The sequence below is a fragment of the Manis pentadactyla genome, chromosome 13 (genome assembly GCF_030020395.1).
Source record: "Manis pentadactyla isolate mManPen7 chromosome 13, mManPen7.hap1, whole genome shotgun sequence".
Taxonomy (NCBI): domain Eukaryota; kingdom Metazoa; phylum Chordata; class Mammalia; order Pholidota; family Manidae; genus Manis; species Manis pentadactyla.
In genome coordinates this window covers 55,812,017-55,825,988 of record NC_080031.1, presented here as the reverse complement: position 1 = coordinate 55,825,988, position 13,972 = coordinate 55,812,017, and the positions used below count along the sequence as shown (strand labels likewise).

Genomic DNA, 13,972 nt, shown 5'->3' with positions numbered 1-13,972 from the left:
CATGCCACTCACTTCTGGCCTGTACAGTTTCTGCTGAAAACTCAGCTAATACATTTAGGGAGTTTCCGTATAGGTAACTGTGTGCCTCTCTCGTTTCTTTTAAGATTCTCTCTTTATCTTTAATCTTTGTCATCTTATTTATTATATGTCTTGGTGTTGTCTTCCTGTGAGTCATTTCGTTAGGAGTTCTCTGTACTTCAGGAACCTAGATGTCTTTTTCTTTCCATAGATTGTGAAATTTTCCACCTATATTTCTTTCAAGAGACTTTCTGAACTTTTGTCTCTCTCTTCTTCTGGGATCCCTATTATGGAAATATTGCTGTGTTTTTAGCTATCACACACCTCTATTAGCATCTTCTGGCCTTAAGAAAATCCTTTTCCCAGCACAAATTGGACTCATGTTCATGGAGCAGATATCCAAGGCCAGGTGAGCTGGGTTCCTGCATGTTTATCTCCTCCCCACTCCATTCCTCTCCCTCCTGCATGTGGGCAGGAAAGGGGGCAGGGCGTGGGTCTCAATCAATCATTTTTTTAAAACTTTGAATATGCTTTATTATGCCACAGATTCCCAGGAAACATAAGAAATGTTCTCTAAACGGGACTAAAAATTTCACAAATACTAGCACTTTATTGACAACACCCAAGTTTTCTAAGGTAGTGTACATATTAAAGTTATCTTTTAAAAAAAATCTCAATGGTTCTGATCAATATTAAAGGGAACTTGTAACAGATCCTACTTTACTTTTCAGTGTCAGTGTAAAAACCTATATGTAACATGAAAATATGTGTTAAGGACGGAATGACTGCTTGTGAACCGCTCTGCCTCAGTTGTCAGGCTCTTGTGTTTGAACTGGGCACCATTATGTAAAAGATCACTGTTGGAAATTTTCACAATAAACTGATCAAAAGGAAAATTTTTTAAATCAGTCTTTAAAAGCATTAATAACTGGTGTAATTTTTAAAGGGAAAATGAAATATTCCTTTAATTATATTTGCATTAAATAGAAAATCCAAATCTTTTACTGAAAAATGAATAAGTTAATATATTTTAAGGGTGAATACTAACAGAATTTTCACAACGTCCAAAGTGTGGATGGGCAACTGGGCAATACTAGCATTTCCTAGATAAGGGTAGCCAAAGGGGGATGAGTATCTTGCAAGTGAAGCTGGTGCCTGAACCTGGTGCAACATGTGGCACATGGGCAGCAGATCACTGCTCCCATGCCAGGGAATATTCTCCAAAAAGGAGGCTTGAAGGCAGCAGTTCTGCAGCTCTCTCATTTGGTAATCTAATAGGGAACTTTCTGATACATATACATGGATATATGAAAATTCCTCCAGAGACCAGGTTAATTATTAAGTAAACTAAGAGGGAAAAAAATGCCGGTGGTTAAAATGATGTTAATTGCAGAGTCTCCAGTGGAAGCCACAGGAGGGAAGAGGTTGTAAGGGCAGCTGGTTCCAAACCCCGATTGCGGTCAGAGTCACCAGGTGGCAGGCTTTAGGAATTCTGTCCAGGGTCTCAGCCTAAGCCTATCTATGAACTACAGCCAGGGAATTCTTCTCAAGCAGCACAAGTGATTCGGATGATCAGCCAGAGTTGAAACTTTGAATTGGAATGTGGGGGAGCCAAGCTAGGTCACTACAGAGATTTAGAATCTAACATCTGATATTTTTCAATTATTCCACATTTTTTCTAATTGTCTCGCCTTCCCTATTTTTCTAATAGTGAATATTGAAGGGGCTTAACAAGTGAAGGAAAGAGTCAATAGGGCACCCCAAATGGATTTTACCGCATAAGACCACTCATGTACATTAATTAAGAAAAACTATTGTATACTATTTGAGATTCAATCATAAGGCAGACATTTCTTACTGTTAATGTATTTTAAAGACAGGGGTCCCCTTATTCAATATGACGATGTCATTGAGACAACTCTAAGCATTAATGATATTTATAGAAAAGAAAATCTGTGTAATTCTTCAAAATAAATATTTTATATATCCAATGTTAAGAAGACAATCCCTTAAATGTCAGGTAGGGGAGTAATTCTCTCACATGAGAAAAACAGTGGCACAGAGTTCCTCTCCAAGTTAGAAATTAAGCAAAGTGTTTCAGTACTGTATCTGTTTATGTACTGTTTGGTTAATATAAGTATAAATGTTTTAAGTGTGGATAAATATTTTCATTTTTATTTTAATGCATATGATAATTAAAAGAATGGGGTTTTTTCCTTATACATTGAAATTGTACAGCCTGTGAATATAGAACTTTTTAAATACCCATGCTCACTTATAAACTTTATAATAATAGAAAAGGAAGTACCTTTATAAGAAATGCTATATTCAAATTATAACTGTACACTTTTCAGAAGTTACAGTGATATAAATTTTTTAAAATATTCAAATACAAAATAGCACATTATAATTTACTATAGCATAATTCAAGTATTATCTAATTTTTTTATTTCTTGAGAGGGCATCTCTCATATTTATTGATCAAATGGTTGTTAACAACAATTAAATTCTGTATAGGGGAGTCAATGCTCAATGCACAATCATTAATCTACCCCAAGCCTAATTCTCATCAGTCTCCAATCTTCTGAAGTATAACGAACAAGTTCTTACATGGTGAACAAATTCTTACATAGTGAATAAGTTCTTACATGGTGAACAGTACAAGGGCAGTCATCACAGAAACTTTTGGTTTTGATCATGCATTATGAACTATAAACAATCAGATCAAATATGAATATTCGTTTGATTTTTATAGTTGATTTATATGTGGATCCCACATTTCTCTCTTTATTATTATTATTTTAGATAAAATGCTGAAGTGGTAGGTAGATGAAAGATAAAGGTAGAAAACATAGTCTAGTGTTGTAAGAGAGCAAATGTAGATGATTAGGTGTGTGCCTGTAGACTATGTGTTAATCCAAGCTAGACAAGGGCAATAAAACATCCACATATGCAGAAGATTTCTCTCAGAATGGGGGGGTGAGGTTCTAAGCCTCACCTCTGTTGAACCCAAATTTCTCACCTGATGGCCTCCCTGTGACTGTGTCTGCCTTAGATTGTTCCTCCCTTGAGGAACCTTACCCTTCTCTGGCTAACCAGTCATCTTCTGGGGCCATACAGGGAAATGTAAAGTTGGTAATGAGAGAGAAGCAATATTGTTTGAAAAGGTTAGCTTTTTACTTCTTTGCAGATTTATGCCCTGTGGCTTCTATGCCCAGCATTTGTCTTGAGGTATTTTTACCACTTGGAGGAATTATGATACTCAGTAAATTCAATATGAGGCACAAATTCTATTTAAGGGTTGTAATTAGGAAGGAAGAAGAAAAGCTATAGAGGTAGCAGATGGAAGAAAACATGGGAAGATTGATTATTTCTTTGACATATCTTCTTGTAGAGTAACTTAAGTATATATAGGTTTTAAACTACTAATTAAATTGAGCACACACATTAACATAATAAGAATACAGTTACATAACCAAAGCAGATCTATAATTACCAGCCATCTCCAGTGAAACCAAGAAAACCAGTTAGGCACCCTAGGCATTTGTGAAAATTTATCTATGATATGATGGATATTGTCCAACTGTACTTGAACAGACTGAGAGAAATCAGACAAATTAAAACGACCCATTCCTGGGAACTGTTCACATCCCATATGTTCTTTTAACAGTAGATAGTCTGTAGTTGTAAGATTTTGGAGCGCTACAACTTGCACTTCTCCTAATTCTTGGTTGAGTTCCAACAGGATAGATCCAGTCAAATTTGTGGTTTTACTGTATGTACAGCCAGCTTAGATATCTCCTTCTTCATTCCCATGGCAAGTCCAGGAACCGCTGGGATGAATGCAGCTACAGCTGTAGCAGCGCCTGGATCTTTCTTGAGGTTTTTCGATGATCATCTTATGGTATTAGTCTTCCAGTGAGTTCTGATTTGGAAGTTCTTCTTCATACCGTATCTTAGTTCATTTTCTGGGTAGCCAAATTAGGCTTTGATCCTCTGTATAAACACAAACACACCCTTTGCCCACACTTTGATCTGCCCTTTATACCATTGTGTAGAACTCATTGGAGGTCACCACACAGGAACTGCTTTTTTTTTTTTTAAGAGAAAGGAATATTATCAGAAAAATGTACGTTCATAGCTGATCATCTGACAACCTAAAAGTGATCAAAATTAAGGATATTTAAAGCTTGCATTAATCGTTGATTAACAGTTAGTTATATCTTATCAGGGAGTAATCCCCCTTTTCTTTCTTTCTTTTCTTTTTTGTTATCATTAATCTACACTTACATGAAGAATACTATGTTTACTAGATTCTCCCCTATACCAGGTCCCCGCTATAAAACCCTTTACAGTCACTGTCCATCAGCATAGCTAAATGTTGTCGAACCACTACTTGTCTTCTATGTGTTGCACAGCCGTCCCCTTTCTCCCACCCCCTCATTATACATGCAGATCTTAATACCCCCCTTCTTATTCCCTCCCCCTTATCCCTCCCTTAACACCCATCTTCCCCAGTCCCTTTCCCTTTTTGTACCTGTTAGTCCGTCCTTGGGTTCTGTGATTCCACTGCTGTTTTGTTCCTTCAGTTTTTCCTTTGTTCTTATACTCCACAGATGACTGAAATCATTTGGTATTTCTCTTTCTCTGCTTGGCTTTTTTCACTGAGAATAATATCCTCCAGCACCATCCCTGTTGCTGCAAATGGTAGGATTTGCCCTCTTCTTATGGCTGAGTAGTATTCCATTGTGTATATGTACCACATCTTCTTTATCCATTCATCTACCAATGGACATTTAGGTTGCTTCCAATTATTGGCTATTGTAAATAGGGCTGTGATAAACATAGAGGTGCATCTGTCTTTCTCAAACTTGATTGCTGCGTTCTTAGGCTAAATTCCTAGGAGTGCAAATCCTGGGTCAAATGGTAAGTCTGTTTTGAGCATTTTGATGTACCTCCATACTGCTTTCCACAATGGTTGAACTAACTTACATTCCCACCAGCAGTGTAGGAGGGTTCCCCTTTCTCCACAGCCTCGCCAACATTTGTTGTTGTTTGTCTTTTGGATGGCAGCCATCCTTACTGGTGTGAGGTGATACCTCATTGTAGTTTTAATTTGCATTTCTCTGACAATTAGCGATGTGGAGCATCTTTTCATGTGTCTGTTGGCCATCTGTATTTCTTTTTTGGAGAACTGTCTGTTCAGTTCCTCTGCCCATTTTTTAATTGGGTTATTTGATTTTTGTTTGTTGAGGAATGTGAGCTCTTTATATATTCTGGACGTCAAGCCTTTATCGGATGTGTCATTTTTCAAATATATTCTCCCATACTGTAGGGTTCCTTTTTATTCTATTGATGGTGTCTTTTGCTGTACAGAAGCTTTTCAGCTTAATATAGTCCCACTTGTTCATTTTTGCTGTTGTTTTCCTTGCCCGGGGAGATATGTTCAAGAAGAGGTCACTCATGTTTATGTCTAAGAGGTTTGTGCCTATGTTTTCTTCCAAGAGTTTAATGGTTTCATGACTTACATTCAGGTCTTTGATCCATTTTGAGTTTACTTTTGTATATGGGGTTAGACGATGGTCCAGTTTCATTCTCCTACATGTAGCTGTCCAGTTTTGCCAGCACCATCTGTTGAAGAGACTGTCATTTCGCCATTGTATGTCCATGGCTCCTTTATCAAATATTAATTGACCATTTATGTTTGGGTTAATGTTAGGAGTCTCTATTCTGTTCCACTGGTCTGTGGCTCTGTTCTTGTGTCAGTACCAAATTGTCTTGATTACTATGGCTTTATAGTAGAGCTTGAAGTTGGGGTGTGAGATCCCCCCTACTTTATTCTTCTTTCTCAGGATTGCTTTGGCTATTCGGGGTCTTTGGTGGTTCCATATGAATTTTTGAATTATTTGTTCCAGTTCACTGAAGAATGTTGCTGGTAGTTTGATAGGGATTGCATCAAATCTGTATATTGCTTAGGGCAGGATGGACATTTTGACGATATTAATTCTTCCTCGCCACTAGCATGGGATGAGTTTCCATTTGTTAGTGTCTCCTTTAATTTACCTTAAGAGTGACTTGTAGTTTTCAGAGTATAGGTTTCTCACTTCTTTGGTTAGATTTATTCCCAGGTATTTTATTCTTTTTGATACAATTGTGAATGGAGTTATTTTCCTGATTTCTCTTTCTGTTGGTTCATTGTTAGTGCATAGGAAAGCCACAGATTTCTCTGTGTTAATTTTGTATCCTGCAACTTTGCTGTATTCCGATATCGGTTCTAGTAGTTTTGGGTTAGAGTCTTTAGGTTTTTTATGTACAATATCATGTCATCTGCAAATAGTGACAGTTTAACTTCTTCTTTACTAGTCTGGATTCCTTGTATTTCTTTGTTTTGTCTGATTGCCATGGTAGGACCTCCAGTACTATGTTAAATAACAGTGGGGAGAGTGGGCATCCCTGTCTAGTTCCCGATCTCAGAGGAAAAGCTTTCAGCTTCTCGCTGTTCAATATAATGTTGGTTGTGGGTTTATCATAAATGGCCTTTATTGTGTTGAGGTACCTGTCAGCTATTCCCATTTTCTTGAGAGTTTTTATCATGAATGGATGTTGAATTTTGTCAAATGCTTTCTCAGCATCTATGGAGATTATCATGTGGTTTTTGTCTTTCTTTTTGTTTATGTGGTGGATGATGTTGATGGATTTTCGAATGTTGTACCTTCCTTGCATCCCTGGGATGAATCCCAATTGGTCATGGTGTATGATCCTTTTGATGTATTTTTTAATTTGGTTTGCTAATATTTTGTTGAGTATTTTTGCATCTACATTCATCAGGGATATTGGTCTGTAGTTTTCTTTTTTGGTGGGGTCTTTGCCTGGTTTTGGTGTTAGGGTGATGTTAGCTTCATAGAATGAGTTTGGGAGTATCCCCTCCTGCTCTATTTTTTGGAAAACTCTAAGGAGAATGGGTATTATGTCTTCCCTGTATGTCTGATAAAATTCCAAGGTAAATCCATCTGGCCTGGGGGTTTTGTTCTTTGGTAGTTTTTTGATTACCGCTTCAATTCCGTTGCTGGTAATTGGTCTGTTTATATTTTCTGTTTCTTTCTGGGTCAGTCTTGGAAGGTTGTATTTTTCTAGGAAGTTGTCCATTTCTCCTAGGTTTCCCAACTTGTTAGGTTTTCATAGTACTCTCTAATAATTCTCTGTATTTCTGTGGGGTCCGTCATGATTTTTCCTTTCTCGTTTCTGATTCTGTTGATTTTTGTTGACTCTCTTTTCCTCTTAGTAAGTCTGGCTAGAGACTTATCTATTTTGTTTATTTTCTCAAAGAACCAGCTCTTGGTTTCATTGATTTTTGCTATTGTTTTATTCTTCTCAATTTTATTTATTTCTTCTCTGATCTTTATTAGGTCCCTCCTTCTGCTGACCTTAGGCCTCATTTGTTCTTCTTTTTCCAATTTCGATAATTGTGACATTAGACCATTCATTTGTGATTGTTCTTCCTTCTTTAAATATGCCTGGATTGCTATATACTTTCCTCTTCCGACTGCTTTTGCTGTGTCCCACAGTAGTTGGGGCTTTGTGTTGTTGTTGTCGTTTGTTTCCATATATTGCTGTATCTCCATTTTGATTTGTTCATTGATCCATTGATTATTTAGGAGCGTGTTGTTAAGTCTCCATGTGTTTGTGAGCCTTTTTGCTTTCTTTGTACAGTTTATTTCTAGTTTAATGCCTTTGTGGTCTGAAAACTTGGTTCGTAGGATTTCAATCTTTTGGAATTTACTGAGGCTCTTTTTGTGGCCCAGTATGTGGTCTATTCTGGAGAATGTTCCATGTGCACTTGAGAAGAATGTGTATCCTGTTGCTTTTTGATGTAGAGTTCTGTAGATGTCTATTAGGTCCATCTGTTCTAGTGTGTTGTTCAGTGCTTCTGTGTCCTTACATATTTTCTGTCTGGTGGATCTGTCCTTTGGAGTTAATGGTGTATTTAAGTCTCCCAGAATGAATGCATTGCATTCTATTTCTTCCTTTAGTTTTGTTCGTATTTGTTTTCAGATATGTTGGTGCTCCTGTATTGGGTGCATATATATTTATAATGTTTATATCCTCTTGTTGGACTGAGCCCTTTATCATTACGTAATGTCCTTCTTTATCTTTTGTTACTTTATTTTGAAGTCTGTTTTGTCTGATACTAGTAATGTAACACCTGCTTTTTTCTCTGTTATTTGCATGAAATATCTTTTTCTATCCCTTGATTTAAGTCTGTGCATGTCTTTGGGTTTGAAGTGAGTCTCTTGTAAGCAGCATATGGATGGATCTTGCTTTTTTATCCATTCTATTACTCTGTGTCTTTTGATTGGTGCATTCTGTCCATTTACATTTAGGGTTATTATTGAAAGGTATGTACTTATTGCCATTGCAGGCTTTAATTTTGTGGGTACTAAAGGTTCACGGTTAGCTTCTTTACTATCTTACTGTCTAACTTAACTCGCTTGTTGAGCTATTATAAACACGGTCTGATGATTCTTTTTTTCTCTCCCTTCTTATTCCTCCTCTTGCCTTCTTCATATGTTGGGTGTTTTGTTCTGTGCTCTTTTTAGGAGTGCTCCCATTGAGAGCAGTCCCTGTAAGATGCCCTGTAGAGTTGGTTTGTGCGAAGCAAATTCCAACTTTTGCTTGTCTGGGAATTGTTTATTCCCTCCTTCATATTTAAATGATAATCGTGCTGGATACAGTAGTCTTGGTTCGAGACCCTTCTGTTTCATTGCATGAAGTATATCATGCCATTCTCTTCTGGCCTGTGGGGTTTCTGTTGAGAAGTCTGATGATAGCCTGATGGGTTTTCCGTTGTAGGTGACCTTTTTTTTTCTCTCTGGCTGCCTTTAATACTTTGTACTTGTCTATGATCTTTGCCATTTTAATTATTATGTGTCTTGGTTTTGCCCTCCTTGGATCCCTTGTCATGGGAGTTCTGTTACCTCTGTGGTCTGAGAGGCCACGTCCTTCCCTAGTTTGGGGAAGTTTTTAGCAATTATTTCTTCAAAGACACTTTCTATCCCCTTTTATCTCTCTTCTTATTCTGGTACCCCTATTGTGCAGATATTATTCCATTTCGATTGGTCACTCAGCTCTCTTAGAATTCTTTCATTCCTGGAGATCCTTTTATCTCTCTCTGCATCAGCTTCTCTGCATTCCTCTTCTCTGTTTTCTAGTCCATTAATGGTCTCTTTCATCTCATCCATTCTGTTTTGAAGTCCTTCCAGAGCTTGTTTTATTTCTGTATTCTCCTTCCTTAGTTCTTGCATATTTCTCTGCAAGTCCATCAGCATGGTTATGACTTTTGTTTTGAATTCTTTATCAGGAAGACTGTTTGAATCTATCTCCCCAGGTTCCTTCTCAGGGGAAGATGTAGCAGATGCCGAAGCTGTCTGGGTTATTCTTGTCTGGATCAAATTTTTTTGCCTTTTCATGTTGAGAGGTGCTACTTACTGTCAGCTGGGAGATCCAAACTTTCCCCTTGCTACTGGCCTTTCTTTACTAGGACAACTGTGACCTGTAGTGGCTTGTGTTGGGCAATTGCATGTAGACTGGGTCTTTGTGTCTTGCCCAGCTGGTATGGAAGAAGCTCCCTTGCTGAGGGGGTGGCCAGGCTCAGGCTGCTTCTCTGCTATTGCTGTGCCCCGGAGCGGTAATGGATTGGGGGCTGTTAGGCTGTTTACCTCTGTGAGGGGTCTCAGAGCTGTTTACCAGGGAATAAGTGCGCCAGGGTTTCCCTGGAGTTTCCAGCTTCTGTACTGTGACCTGGGTTGTTTCCGTCCAGCTGTTGCATCCCTGTCCCTTTTAGACTTTCAAATAGCACTCGCTTTTCTTTGTCACAGGGGCATCAGCATCGGGACCTGCTCAAAGGTCTTGCTGCCCTGTTTCCCTAGTTTACAGCCCTCCACGCATGCACTGTGTCTGCGCTCTGGTGTGGATGGCTAGGGCTGGGTGTTTAGCAGTCCTGGGCTCCCTCTCCCTCCCCTCTCGGACTCCTCTCCTTCCGCCGGGAGCTGGGGTGTGGGGTGCTCGTTCCCGCCGGGCCGGGGCTTGTATCTTACCCCTTTCACCAGGTGCTGGGCTTTTGAATGTGTGGATGTAGTCTGGCTGTTGTCCTGTGTCTTCTGGTCTCTCTTTTAGGATTAGTTGTATTTGTTGTATTTTCAAAAATATATATGTTTTTGGGAGGAGATTCCCACTGTCCTACTCACGCCACCATGTTGGCTCTGCCTCCATCTTAAATTTTATATTCAGCCAACTATTAGTACATGATATTAAGTAACTTTTTATAACAGCTTTCCTTTTTAAAGGTGACTGTTAGACAAAATAGTGTGATTCTCTATTACCCTAAATTGCTTATAATTTGAAAGAACAAATGACAGTAGACAGAGACCTTTATGATTATGTCAGCAACACATAAAAGGTTGCTCACAGCAGCAATAAAGCATTTGCAGATAACTCCCCACAAGTATTTGAATTTATGTAAACAAAGACTATGTATATTCCTTATGGAAGAAAATACATTACCTTAGATAATATATATTCATATGATTGTAAAAACTGTATATTATCTGAATACCACACAAAACCAAAAGACGGATAATCTATTATTTTAATAACTGAAAGGTGTTATTTATTTGTGAAATAGGTTGACTTTTCTAAACTAATAATGACATAGAAATATTTTGAAAATAAATATCCACTATTTTCTAGAACTAAATATACTTACTTAATGTATTGCAGTATAGGAATTTTGTCCTACCACTAACCATAACATTCAATCAGTAGTTTTAAAATATTTTTTCCACATTGAGCCTTGTTTCTTCTACCTTGTTAGCTGCCCAACAAGTTTCAAAAGAATTTTGTTCTCCTGCTTCAGTTGTTCATTTTCATCTTTGATGTCATCTAGGTCTCTATTTAACAAATCAATTTCTTCTTTGGGTTTTCCGATCATTTACTCTTCATCTTGCATTAGTCCCACAAGTCTTCAATTTTCTTGCCTTTCTCTTACTACTTCCTTTTCAAGATCTTCAATGTTCTTGCCCAATGTGCTACTTGAGACCAAATCACCTGAGGCGCTTGCACCCGGGCTGTATCTGCTGCACCCACTTCTCTCTGTTCGGGGAGACCTACAGGTCTTCCCCAAAGGCCGTGGCTACGCTTTTGCACCTGCCTGAAACCGCTGTAGACGCTCCTGTAACGGACCGGAGCTGCCCGGGTCTGACACGCTCTCGGCTTCCTTCCGCAGTGCGACCTGCTGTGGAACCGCCGCCCCCATCTCCGTTCTCTCCTACCTGCTCCGGCCCCGTCATGTTCACTCGGGCATCGGCCGCGGGGCCGCCGAACGCGCCGGTGATGCACCGCCCCTCCAGCAGCTCCCGCGCCCCGACCCGCCGGCGTCGCGCCCCGCCCCTCCCGCTCCTCCCGTCCCCGCGCCCCGCCCCGCCCTTCCAGGCGCCCAGCCCACCGTCCCCGCCGCGGCGTTCCCCGTTCCCCGCGCTCCCCGCCGCGCCTCGCCATCCCGCTCTCCCTCGGCGTCCGCGGACGGCGGCGGTGGGGGGCTCGCCCGCCGGCCCGCGGGGGCCGGGGGCGGGCGGCTCAGCGCCGCGGGGCCGGCAGCGCGATTCTCGCTCCCCGAGCGGGGCGGCAAGCGCGGCGGCGCCGCCCGGGACGTCATCGTGGAGCCCGCTGGCCGCGGCGGCGGCGGTGCGCACGGCCCCGAGGGGGCTTCCCGGCCCGTCGCTCTCCGTCCGTCCCTTTTTGGCCCTTTGCCCTTTGCAGTGCGGTCCTCTCCTCCTCACTGGAGATAGACGACGGCTTCTGTGGTCTTCAGGTTATTTCTCAGTTTGGTTGTATTTTCCGCAGTTGCTTCCTTGGAGTGTGCATGCAGGGGTGTTTCTGCCTTACTTTTCAACTCCACCATCTTTCTGCACACTACCGTCATAAGCTTTAGCTCTGTAAGTCCCAGGATGCCAACCAGATTTATGAACAAATCCCCATGGGAGAATCTCAGATGAATTTAAGGTTACCAAGATAATTCATGTTGGAAAATAACAAACATCTATCATATGTAGTTTTATAGGAAAATTGGTAAAACTACCAACAGGTTCATTGGTTTATGGTTAAAAAATTTATTATAGACCCTGTTCCTAAATTTCTAGTTTTTTCACTCTAGTTACATATTTCCCCTCCATCTTTCTTTTCTTTGATTTTGCTTCTTATTCCCCTTTCTTAATCTCCATTTCTCCATCATCTTTCCTTCTTTCTATTCCTTACTACCTCACTTCATCTGTTATTATTTTCATAAAGAGTAAACTATAAAAGATAAAATACTTTCAACAGAAGAAATCTATAGATGGTTTTGGGTAGTTTGGACATTCTAACAATATGAATTCTTCCAGTCTATGAACATTGGGTATTTTTACATTTATTGGTGTCTTTTTGCATGTCATTCATTGAAATCTTATAATTTTCAGTGTACTGGTCTTACACCTCCTTGGTTAAATGTATTCTAAATATATTCTTGAGGCTACTATAAATGGAACCATTTCTCTTATACATAGTTCATTATCAGTGTATAAAAATGTAATTAATTTTTGTATGAAGGTTTATTTCATGTGAGTTTACTTATTTCATTTACTGATAAAAATTTTGTCAAAAATATTTTCTGGTTCTTATTTATGTCATTTTTGTTTCTGTGGCAAATACAAAAAGATGCATGAATCTCAGTGCATTGTTCAGTGAACGTTTCTATGTGAGGACATTCATGTGAGCATCACCAAGATCAAGGTATGAAATAATCTCACTGAATTGTTTCCTCCTTCACCTTTAACACCCATTCCCTCACTCAGCTACCCAATGGCGAACACCTATGTGTTCTCTATGTCTCTGAGTCTCTTTCTGTTGTGTTTGTTCCTTTCTTTCTTTTTGAGATTCCACATACAGGTGAAATCTTGTGGTGTTTGTCTTTCTCTGTCTGACTTACTTCACTTAGCATAATATAATCTGGGTCCGTCTGTGTGGTCACAGAAGGCCAACTGCACAGTGAGATATGACCACACCAGTCAGAGCGGCTAACACCACCAACACACAACATAACCTGCTGGAGAGGATGTTGAGGAAATGGAATCCTTGTACCCTGCAGGTGAGAATGCACATGGGTGAAAACAGTTGAAAGTTTCTCAAAAAACTCAAACTACATATATGATATGATCCAGCAATTCCACTTCTGAGAATAGACCTGAGGAGGTAATCACTAATTTCAAAAGTGATATGCACTCCTATGTTCATTGCAGTGTTACTTACAATAGCAAAAATACAAAGCAATCTAAACCTAAATGTCCATCAATAGATGAATGGAGAAATATGTGGAACATATATACAGTAGAAAATTACTCAGCCATAAAAAAAGAATGAAATCTTGCCATTTGCAACAACATGAAGTGACCTAGAAGGTATTAATCTAACTTAAAAAAGACAGAAACATAAATTACTATTTGATTTCACTTATATGTGGACTGTTAAAACAAATGAATAAATAAGACAGGAATAGTCTCACATAGAGGACAGAATGTGGTTGCCATGAGGGGGGATGGATTAAATCTTAAAAGGGGGAAAATGAAAGAGAATGGTTGAAATCTTGATTTGGGTGAAGGTTACATGAGTGTATACATGGGTCAAAACATGAGTCAATATAAAAATAATTCTAAAACAAAAATTTTTACTTTTATAATATAATGGAAATAATATAATTCAGAAAGTTAAAAAATAAAAATAAAACTGCCAATTGAAGGAAAACAATATTATAATCACATTTTTCTAGGATATAGATATATCTGTTCTGCATTCTGTACCATTCATTAGCCTGCATATCACACAGACAGTGCAGCCTAGGATGTCCTCGGCCACCTCATTCAAGGAT

At 39.3% G+C, this 13,972-nt stretch overlaps 1 pseudogene; it reads right to left on the bottom strand.

Moving 5' to 3' along the window:
• Positions 1–374: 374 nt before the first annotated feature.
• On the bottom strand, positions 375–11,571 carry LOC118918998 (PRKC apoptosis WT1 regulator protein-like; annotated as a pseudogene).
• Between the last annotated feature and the right edge of the window lie 2,401 nt (positions 11,572–13,972).